Consider the following 12671-nt stretch of genomic DNA (forward strand, 5'->3'; position numbering starts at 1 on the left):
TTTTTGTTATGTTTATCCGAGATGTTATGAAAACACTGTAGACTGTTTTCAGCAAGATTGCAACATTGAAATGCATAAATATGCACTTTTTCATAAACAAGCTCTAAATCATGTTTGATGCACTCTGGATGTCCAATTTTTGCAGTGCTGTCTATTTGAGATGAAATGAACATTGTGGACAGTTTTCAGCAAGTTGCAACATACAGTAATAACTTTTTTCCATAAACAAGCTCTAAATCATGTTTGATGCACTCTGGATGTCCAATTTTTGCTGTGCTGTCTATTTGAGATGAAATTAACATTGTGGACAGTTTTCAGCAAGTTGCAACATACAGTAATAACTTTTTTTCCATAAACAAGCTCTAAATCATGTTAGATGCACTCTGGATAAAAAAATGTTTTTGTTATGTTTATTCGAGATGTTATGAAAACACTGTAGACTGTTTTCAGCAAGTTTGCAACATTGAAATGCATAAATATGCACTTTTTCATAAACAAGCTCTAAATCATGTTTGATGCACTCTGGATGTCCAATTTTTGCTGTGCTGTCTATTTGAGATGAAATGAACATTTGTGCACACTTTTCAGCAAGTTGCAACATGGAAATACAGAAATAAGCACTTTTCAATAAACAAGCTCTAAATCATGTTTGATGCACTCTGGATGTCCAATTTTTGCTGTGCTGTCTATTTGAAATGAAATGAACATTGTGGACAGTTTTCAGCAAGTTGCAACATACAGTAATAACTTTTTTTCCATAAACAAGCTCTAAATAATGTTTGATGCACTCTGGATAAAAATATGTTTTTGTTATGTTTATTCGAGATGTTATGAAGACACTGTAGACTGTTTTCAGCAAGTTTGCAACATTGAAATGCATAAATAAGCACTTTTCCATAAACAAGCTCTAAATCATGTTTGATGCACTCTGGATGTCCAATGTTTGCTGTGCTGTCTATTTGAGATGAAATGAACATTGTGGGCCGTTTTCAGCAAGTTGCAACATGGAAATACAGAAATAACCACTTTTCAATAAACAAGCTCTAAACCATGTTTAAATCATGCTCTGGATAAAAAATGTTTTTGTTATGTTTATTCGAGATGTTATGAAAACACTGTAGACTGTTTTCAGCAAGTTTGCAACATTGAAATGCATAAATAAGCACTTTTCCATACACAAGCTCTAAATCATGTTAGATGCACTCTGGATGTTGAATTTTTGCTGTGCTGTCTATTTGAGATGAAATGAACATTGTGGACAGTTTTCAGCAAGTTGCAACATGGAAATACAGAAATAAGCACTTTTCAATAAACAAGCTCTAAATCATGTTTAAATCATGCTCTGGATAAAAAATGTTTTTGTTATGTTTATTCGAGATGTTATGAAAACACTGTAGACTGTTTTCAGCAAGTTTGCAACATTGAAATGCATAAATAAGCACTTTTCCATACACAAGCTCTAAATCATGTTAGATGCACTCTGGATGTTGAATTTTTGCTGTGCTGTCTATTTGAGATGAAATGAACATTGTGGACAGTTTTCAGCAAGTTGCAACATGGAAATACAGAAATAAGCACTTTTCAATAAACAAGCTCTAAATCATGTTTGATGCACTCTGGATAAAAAAATGTTTTTGTTATGTTTATTCGAGATGTTATGAAAACACTGTAGACTGTTTTCAGCAAGTTTGCAACATTGAAATGCATAAATAAGCACTTTTCCATTAGCAAACTCTAAATCATGTTTGATGCACTCTGGATGTCCAATTTTTGCTGTGCTGTCTATTTGAGATGAAATGAACATTGTGGACAGTTTTCAGCAAGTTGCAACATACAGTAATAACTTTTTTTCCATAAACAAGCTCTAAATCATGTTTGATGCACTCTGGATAAAAAATATTTTTGTCATGTTTATTCGAGATGTTATGAAAACACTGTAGACTGTTTTCAGCAAGTTGCAACATTGAAATGCTAAAATAGGCACTTTTCCATAAACAAGCTCTAAATCATGTTTGATGCACTCTGGATAAAAAAACGTTTTTGTTATGTTTATCCGAGATGTTATGAAAACACTGTAGACTGTTTTCAGCAAGATTGCAACATTGAAATGCATAAATATGCACTTTTTCATAAACAAGCTCTAAATCATGTTTGATGCACTCTGGATGTCCAATTTTTGCAGTGCTGTCTATTTGAGATGAAATGAACATTGTGGACAGTTTTCAGCAAGTTGCAACATACAGTAATAACTTTTTTCCATAAACAAGCTCTAAATCATGTTTGATGCACTCTGGATGTCCAATTTTTGCTGTGCTGTCTATTTGAGATGAAATTAACATTGTGGACAGTTTTCAGCAAGTTGCAACATACAGTAATAACTTTTTTTCCATAAACAAGCTCTAAATCATGTTAGATGCACTCTGGATAAAAAAATGTTTTTGTTATGTTTATTCGAGATGTTATGAAAACACTGTAGACTGTTTTCAGCAAGTTTGCAACATTGAAATGCATAAATATGCACTTTTTCATAAACAAGCTCTAAATCATGTTTGATGCACTCTGGATGTCCAATTTTTGCTGTGCTGTCTATTTGAGATGAAATGAACATTTGTGCACACTTTTCAGCAAGTTGCAACATGGAAATACAGAAATAAGCACTTTTCAATAAACAAGCTCTAAATCATGTTTGATGCACTCTGGATGTCCAATTTTTGCTGTGCTGTCTATTTGAAATGAAATGAACATTGTGGACAGTTTTCAGCAAGTTGCAACATACAGTAATAACTTTTTTTCCATAAACAAGCTCTAAATAATGTTTGATGCACTCTGGATAAAAATATGTTTTTGTTATGTTTATTCGAGATGTTATGAAGACACTGTAGACTGTTTTCAGCAAGTTTGCAACATTGAAATGCATAAATAAGCACTTTTCCATAAACAAGCTCTAAATCATGTTTGATGCACTCTGGATGTCCAATGTTTGCTGTGCTGTCTATTTGAGATGAAATGAACATTGTGGGCCGTTTTCAGCAAGTTGCAACATGGAAATACAGAAATAACCACTTTTCAATAAACAAGCTCTAAACCATGTTTAAATCATGCTCTGGATAAAAAATGTTTTTGTTATGTTTATTCGAGATGTTATGAAAACACTGTAGACTGTTTTCAGCAAGTTTGCAACATTGAAATGCATAAATAAGCACTTTTCCATACACAAGCTCTAAATCATGTTAGATGCACTCTGGATGTTGAATTTTTGCTGTGCTGTCTATTTGAGATGAAATGAACATTGTGGACAGTTTTCAGCAAGTTGCAACATGGAAATACAGAAATAAGCACTTTTCAATAAACAAGCTCTAAATCATGTTTAAATCATGCTCTGGATAAAAAATGTTTTTGTTATGTTTATTCGAGATGTTATGAAAACACTGTAGACTGTTTTCAGCAAGTTTGCAACATTGAAATGCATAAATAAGCACTTTTCCATACACAAGCTCTAAATCATGTTAGATGCACTCTGGATGTTGAATTTTTGCTGTGCTGTCTATTTGAGATGAAATGAACATTGTGGACAGTTTTCAGCAAGTTGCAACATGGAAATACAGAAATAAGCACTTTTCAATAAACAAGCTCTAAATCATGTTTGATGCACTCTGGATAAAAAAATGTTTTTGTTATGTTTATTCGAGATGTTATGAAAACACTGTAGACTGTTTTCAGCAAGTTGCAACATACAGAAATAACTTTTTTTCCATAAACAAGCTCTAAATCATGTTTGATGCACTCTGGATAAAAACATGTTTTTTTTTTGTTTATTCGAGATATGAAAACACTGTAGACTGTTTTCAGCAAGTTGCAACATTGAAATGCTAAAATAGGCACTTTTCCATAAACAAGCTCTAAATCATGTTTGATGCACTCTGGATAAAAAAACGTTTTTGTTATGTTTATCCGAGATGTTATGAAAACACTGTAGACTGTTTTCAGCAAGATTGCAACATTGAAATGCATAAATATGCACTTTTTCATAAACAAGCTCTAAATCATGTTTGATGCACTCTGGATGTCCAATTTTTGCAGTGCTGTCTATTTGAGATGAAATGAACATTGTGGACAGTTTTCAGCAAGTTGCAACATACAGTAATAACTTTTTTCCATAAACAAGCTCTAAATCATGTTTGATGCACTCTGGATGTCCAATTTTTGCTGTGCTGTCTATTTGAGATGAAATTAACATTGTGGACAGTTTTCAGCAAGTTGCAACATACAGTAATAACTTTTTTTCCATAAACAAGCTCTAAATCATGTTAGATGCACTCTGGATAAAAAAATGTTTTTGTTATGTTTATTCGAGATGTTATGAAAACACTGTAGACTGTTTTCAGCAAGTTTGCAACATTGAAATGCATAAATATGCACTTTTTCATAAACAAGCTCTAAATCATGTTTGATGCACTCTGGATGTCCAATTTTTGCTGTGCTGTCTATTTGAGATGAAATGAACATTTGTGCACACTTTTCAGCAAGTTGCAACATGGAAATACAGAAATAAGCACTTTTCAATAAACAAGCTCTAAATCATGTTTGATGCACTCTGGATGTCCAATTTTTGCTGTGCTGTCTATTTGAAATGAAATGAACATTGTGGACAGTTTTCAGCAAGTTGCAACATACAGTAATAACTTTTTTTCCATAAACAAGCTCTAAATAATGTTTGATGCACTCTGGATAAAAATATGTTTTTGTTATGTTTATTCGAGATGTTATGAAGACACTGTAGACTGTTTTCAGCAAGTTTGCAACATTGAAATGCATAAATAAGCACTTTTCCATAAACAAGCTCTAAATCATGTTTGATGCACTCTGGATGTCCAATGTTTGCTGTGCTGTCTATTTGAGATGAAATGAACATTGTGGGCCGTTTTCAGCAAGTTGCAACATGGAAATACAGAAATAACCACTTTTCAATAAACAAGCTCTAAACCATGTTTAAATCATGCTCTGGATAAAAAATGTTTTTGTTATGTTTATTCGAGATGTTATGAAAACACTGTAGACTGTTTTCAGCAAGTTTGCAACATTGAAATGCATAAATAAGCACTTTTCCATACACAAGCTCTAAATCATGTTAGATGCACTCTGGATGTTGAATTTTTGCTGTGCTGTCTATTTGAGATGAAATGAACATTGTGGACAGTTTTCAGCAAGTTGCAACATGGAAATACAGAAATAAGCACTTTTCAATAAACAAGCTCTAAATCATGTTTAAATCATGCTCTGGATAAAAAATGTTTTTGTTATGTTTATTCGAGATGTTATGAAAACACTGTAGACTGTTTTCAGCAAGTTTGCAACATTGAAATGCATAAATAAGCACTTTTCCATACACAAGCTCTAAATCATGTTAGATGCACTCTGGATGTTGAATTTTTGCTGTGCTGTCTATTTGAGATGAAATGAACATTGTGGACAGTTTTCAGCAAGTTGCAACATGGAAATACAGAAATAAGCACTTTTCAATAAACAAGCTCTAAATCATGTTTGATGCACTCTGGATAAAAAAATGTTTTTGTTATGTTTATTCGAGATGTTATGAAAACACTGTAGACTGTTTTCAGCAAGTTTGCAACATTGAAATGCATAAATAAGCACTTTTCCATTAGCAAACTCTAAATCATGTTTGATGCACTCTGGATGTCCAATTTTTGCTGTGCTGTCTATTTGAGATGAAATGAACATTGTGGACAGTTTTCAGCAAGTTGCAACATACAGTAATAACTTTTTTTCCATAAACAAGCTCTAAATCATGTTTGATGCACTCTGGATAAAAAATATTTTTGTCATGTTTATTCGAGATGTTATGAAAACACTGTAGACTGTTTTCAGCAAGTTGCAACATTGAAATGCTAAAATAGGCACTTTTCCATAAACAAGCTCTAAATCATGTTTGATGCACTCTGGATAAAAAAACGTTTTTGTTATGTTTATCCGAGATGTTATGAAAACACTGTAGACTGTTTTCAGCAAGATTGCAACATTGAAATGCATAAATATGCACTTTTTCATAAACAAGCTCTAAATCATGTTTGATGCACTCTGGATGTCCAATTTTTGCAGTGCTGTCTATTTGAGATGAAATGAACATTGTGGACAGTTTTCAGCAAGTTGCAACATACAGTAATAACTTTTTTCCATAAACAAGCTCTAAATCATGTTTGATGCACTCTGGATGTCCAATTTTTGCTGTGCTGTCTATTTGAGATGAAATTAACATTGTGGACAGTTTTCAGCAAGTTGCAACATACAGTAATAACTTTTTTTCCATAAACAAGCTCTAAATCATGTTAGATGCACTCTGGATAAAAAAATGTTTTTGTTATGTTTATTCGAGATGTTATGAAAACACTGTAGACTGTTTTCAGCAAGTTTGCAACATTGAAATGCATAAATATGCACTTTTTCATAAACAAGCTCTAAATCATGTTTGATGCACTCTGGATGTCCAATTTTTGCTGTGCTGTCTATTTGAGATGAAATGAACATTTGTGCACACTTTTCAGCAAGTTGCAACATGGAAATACAGAAATAAGCACTTTTCAATAAACAAGCTCTAAATCATGTTTGATGCACTCTGGATGTCCAATTTTTGCTGTGCTGTCTATTTGAAATGAAATGAACATTGTGGACAGTTTTCAGCAAGTTGCAACATACAGTAATAACTTTTTTTCCATAAACAAGCTCTAAATAATGTTTGATGCACTCTGGATAAAAATATGTTTTTGTTATGTTTATTCGAGATGTTATGAAGACACTGTAGACTGTTTTCAGCAAGTTTGCAACATTGAAATGCATAAATAAGCACTTTTCCATAAACAAGCTCTAAATCATGTTTGATGCACTCTGGATGTCCAATGTTTGCTGTGCTGTCTATTTGAGATGAAATGAACATTGTGGGCCGTTTTCAGCAAGTTGCAACATGGAAATACAGAAATAACCACTTTTCAATAAACAAGCTCTAAACCATGTTTAAATCATGCTCTGGATAAAAAATGTTTTTGTTATGTTTATTCGAGATGTTATGAAAACACTGTAGACTGTTTTCAGCAAGTTTGCAACATTGAAATGCATAAATAAGCACTTTTCCATACACAAGCTCTAAATCATGTTAGATGCACTCTGGATGTTGAATTTTTGCTGTGCTGTCTATTTGAGATGAAATGAACATTGTGGACAGTTTTCAGCAAGTTGCAACATGGAAATACAGAAATAAGCACTTTTCAATAAACAAGCTCTAAATCATGTTTAAATCATGCTCTGGATAAAAAATGTTTTTGTTATGTTTATTCGAGATGTTATGAAAACACTGTAGACTGTTTTCAGCAAGTTTGCAACATTGAAATGCATAAATAAGCACTTTTCCATACACAAGCTCTAAATCATGTTAGATGCACTCTGGATGTTGAATTTTTGCTGTGCTGTCTATTTGAGATGAAATGAACATTGTGGACAGTTTTCAGCAAGTTGCAACATGGAAATACAGAAATAAGCACTTTTCAATAAACAAGCTCTAAATCATGTTTGATGCACTCTGGATAAAAAAATGTTTTTGTTATGTTTATTCGAGATGTTATGAAAACACTGTAGACTGTTTTCAGCAAGTTTGCAACATTGAAATGCATAAATAAGCACTTTTCCATTAGCAAACTCTAAATCATGTTTGATGCACTCTGGATGTCCAATTTTTGCTGTGCTGTCTATTTGAGATGAAATGAACATTGTGGACAGTTTTCAGCAAGTTGCAACATACAGTAATAACTTTTTTTCCATAAACAAGCTCTAAATCATGTTTGATGCACTCTGGATAAAAAATATTTTTGTCATGTTTATTCGAGATGTTATGAAAACACTGTAGACTGTTTTCAGCAAGTTGCAACATTGAAATGCATAAATATGCACTTTTTCATAAACAAGCTCTAAATCATGTTTGATGCACTCTGGATAAAAAAAAAATTTTGTTATGTTTATCTGAGATGTTATGAAAACACTGTAGACTGTTTTCAGCAAGTTTGCAACATTGACATGCATAAGCACTTTTCCATAAACAAGCTCTAAATCATGTTTGATGCACTCTGGATAAAAAAAAAACATTTTTGTTATGTTTATCCGAGATGTTATGAAAACACTGTAGACTGTTTTCAGCAAGTTGCAACATGGAAATACAGAAATAAGCACTTTTCAATAAACAAGCTCTAAATCATGTTTAAATCATGCTCTGGATAAAAAATGTTTTTGTTATGTTTATTCGAGATGTTATGAAAACACTGTAGACTGTTTTCAGCAAGTTTGCAACATTGAAATGCATAAATAAGCACTTTTCCATACACAAGCTCTAAATCATGTTAGATGCACTCTGGATGTTGAATTTTTGCTGTGCTGTCTATTTGAGATGAAATGAACATTGTGGACAGTTTTCAGCAAGTTGCAACATGGAAATACAGAAATAAGCACTTTTCAATAAACAAGCTCTAAATCATGTTTGATGCACTCTGGATAAAAAAATGTTTTTGTTATGTTTATTCGAGATGTTATGAAAACACTGTAGACTGTTTTCAGCAAGTTTGCAACATTGAAATGCATAAATAAGCACTTTTCCATTAGCAAACTCTAAATCATGTTTGATGCACTCTGGATGTCCAATTTTTGCTGTGCTGTCTATTTGAGATGAAATGAACATTGTGGACAGTTTTCAGCAAGTTGCAACATACAGTAATAACTTTTTTTCCATAAACAAGCTCTAAATAATGTTTGATGCACTCTGGATAAAAAATTTTTTTTGTTATGTTTATTCGAGATGTTATGAAGACACTGTAGACTGTTTTCAGCAAGTTTGCAACATTGAAATGCATAAATAAGCACTTTTCCATAAACAAGCTCTAAATCATGTTTGATGCACTCTGGATAAAAAAACGTTTTTGTTATGTTTATCCGAGATGTTATGAAAACACTGTAGACTGTTTTCAGCAAGTTTGCAACATTGAAATTCATAAATATGCACTTTTTCATGAACAAGCTCTAAATCATCTTTGAAGCACTCTGGATGTCCAATGTTTGCTGTGCTGTCTATTTGAGATGAAATGAACATTGTGGGCCGTTTTCAGCAAGTTGCAACATGGAAATACAGAAATAACCACTTTTCAATAAACAAGCTCTAAATCATGTTTAAATCATGCTCTGGATAAAAAATGTTTTTGTTATGTTTATTCGAGATGTTATGAAAACACTGTAGACTGTTTTCAGCAAGTTTGCAACATTGAAATGCATAAATAAGCACTTTTCCATACACAAGCTCTAAATCATGTTAGATGCACTCTGGATGTTGAATTTTTGCTGTGCTGTCTATTTGAGATTAAATGAACATTGTGGACAGTTTTCAGCAAGTTGCAACATGGAAATACAGAAATAAGCACTTTTCAATAAACAAGCTCTAAATCATGTTTGATGCACTCTGGATAAAAAAATGTTTTTGTTATGTTTATTCGAGATGTTATGAAAACACTGTAGACTGTTTTCAGCAAGTTTGCAACATTGAAATGCATAAATAAGCACTTTTCCATTAGCAAGCTCTAATTAATGTTTGATGCACTCTGGATGTTCAATTTTTGAAGTGCTGTCTATTTGAGATGAAATTAACATTTTGGACAGTTTTCAGCAAGTTGCAACATACAGTAATAACTTTTTTTCCATAAACAAGCTCTAAATCATGTTAGATGCACTCTGGATAAAAAAATGTCTTTGTTATGTTTATTCGAGATGTTATGAAAACACTGTAGACTGTTTTCAGCAAGTTTGCAACATTGAAATGCATAAATATGCACTTTTTAATAAACAAGCTCTAAATCATGTTTGATGCACTCTGGATGTCCAATTTTTGCTGTGCTGTCTATTTGAGATGAAATGAACATTGTGGACAGTTTTCAGCAAGTTGCAACATACAGTAATAACTTTTTTCCATAAACAAGCTCTAAATAATGTTTGATGCACTCTGGATAAAAAAATGTTTTTGTTATGTTTATTCGAGATGTTATGAAGACACTGTAGACTGTTTTCAGCAAGTTTGCAACATTGAAATGCATAAATAAGCACTTTTCCATAAACAAGCTCTAAATCATGTTTGATGCACTCTGGATAAAAAAACGTTTTTGTTATGTTTATCCGAGATGTTATGAAAACACTGTAGACTGTTTTCAGCAAGTTTGCAACATTGAAATTCATAAATATGCACTTTTTCATGAACAAGCTCTAAATCATCTTTGAAGCACTCTGGATGTCCAATGTTTGCTGTGCTGTCTATTTGAGATGAAATGAACATTGTGGGCCGTTTTCAGCAAGTTGCAACATGGAAATACAGAAATAACCACTATTCAATAAACAAGCTCTAAATCATGTTTAAATCATGCTCTGGATAAAAAATGTTTTTGTTATGTTTATTCGAGATGTTATGAAAACACTGTAGACTGTTTTCAGCAAGTTTGCAACATTGAAATGCATAAATAAGCACTTTTCCATACACAAGCTCTAAATCATGTTAGATGCACTCTGGATGTTGAATTTTTGCTGTGCTGTCTATTTGAGATTAAATGAACATTGTGGACAGTTTTCAGCAAGTTGCAACATGGAAATACAGAAATAAGCACTTTTCAATAAACAAGCTCTAAATCATGTTTGATGCACTCTGGATAAAAAAATGTTTTTGTTATGTTTATTCGAGATGTTATGAAAACACTGTAGACTGTTTTCAGCAAGTTTGCAACATTGAAATGCATAAATAAGCACTTTTCCATTAGCAAGCTCTAAATAATGTTTGATGCACTCTGGATGTTCAATTTTTGAAGTGCTGTCTATTTGAGATGAAATTAACATTTTGGACAGTTTTCAGCAAGTTGCAACATACAGTAATAACTTTTTTTCCATAAACAAGCTCTAAATCATGTTAGATGCACTCTGGATAAAAAAATGTCTTTGTTATGTTTATTCGAGATGTTATGAAAACACTGTAGACTGTTTTCAGCAAGTTTGCAACATTGAAATGCATAAATATGCACTTTTTAATAAACAAGCTCTAAATCATGTTTGATGCACTCTGGATGTCCAATTTTTGCTGTGCTGTCTATTTGAGATGAAATGAACATTGTGGACAGTTTTCAGCAAGTTGCAACATACAGTAATAACTTTTTTCCATAAACAAGCTCTAAATAATGTTTGATGCACTCTGGATAAAAAAATGTTTTTGTTATGTTTATTCGAGATGTTATGAAGACACTGTAGACTGTTTTCAGCAAGTTTGCAACATTGAAATGCATAAATAAGCACTTTTCCATAAACAAGCTCTAAATCATGTTTGATGCACTCTGGATAAAAAAATGTTTTTGTTATGTTTATTCGAGATGTTATGAAGACACTGTAGACTGTTTTCAGCAAGTTTGCAACATTGAAATGCATAAATAAGCACTTTTCCATAAACAAGCTCTAAATCATTTTTGATGCACTCTGGATAAAAAAACGTTTTTGTTATGTTTATTCGAGATGTTATGAAGACACTGTAGACTGTTTTCAGCAAGTTTGCAACATTGAAATTCATAAATATGCACTTTTTCATAAACAAGCTCTAAATCATCTTTGAAGCACTCTGGATGTCCAATGTTTGCTGTGCTGTCTATTTGAGATGAAATGAACATTGTGGGCCGTTTTCAGCAAGTTGCAACATGGAAATACAGAAATAACCACTTTTCAATAAACAAGCTCTAAATCATGTTTAAATCATGCTCTGGATAAAAAATGTTTTTGTTATGTTTATTCGAGATGTTATGAAAACACTGTAGACTGTTTTCAGCAAGTTTGCAACATTGAAATGCATAAATAAGCACTTTTCCATACACAAGCTCTAAATCATGTTAAATGCACTCTGGATGTTGAATTTTTGCTGTGCTGTCTATTTGAGATGAAATGAACATTGTGGACAGTTTTCAGCAAGTTGCAACATGGAAATACAGAAATAAGCACTTTTCAATAAACAAGCTCTAAATCATGTTTGATGCACTCTGGATAAAAAAATGTTTTTGTTATGTTTATTCGAGATGTTATGAAAACACTGTAGACTGTTTTCAGCAAGTTTGCAACATTGAAATGCATAAATAAGCACTTTTCCATTAGCAAACTCTAAATCATGTTTGATGCACTCTGGATGTCCAATTTTTGCTGTGCTGTCTATTTGAGATGAAATGAACATTGTGGACAGTTTTCAGCAAGTTGCAACATACAGTAATAACTTTTTTTCCATAAACAAGCTCTAAAATCATGTTTGATGCACTCTGGATAAAAAAATGTTTTTGTCATGTTTATTCGAGATGTTATGAAAACACTGTAGACTGTTTTCAGCAAGTTGCGACATTGAAATGCATAAATATGCACTTTTTCATAAACAAGCTCTAAATCATGTTTGATGCACTCTGGATAAAAAAAACTTTTTGTTATGTTTATCCGAGATGTTATGAAAACACTGTAGACTGTTTTCAGCAAGTTTGCAACATTGACATGCATAAGCACTTTTCCATAAACAAGCTCTAAATCATGTTTGATGCACTCTGGATTAAAAAAAAAACGTTTTTGTTATG

This window comes from Oncorhynchus kisutch, linkage group LG4 (assembly GCF_002021735.2).
Source record: "Oncorhynchus kisutch isolate 150728-3 linkage group LG4, Okis_V2, whole genome shotgun sequence".
In the NCBI taxonomy this organism is placed as follows: Eukaryota; Metazoa; Chordata; class Actinopteri; order Salmoniformes; family Salmonidae; genus Oncorhynchus; species Oncorhynchus kisutch.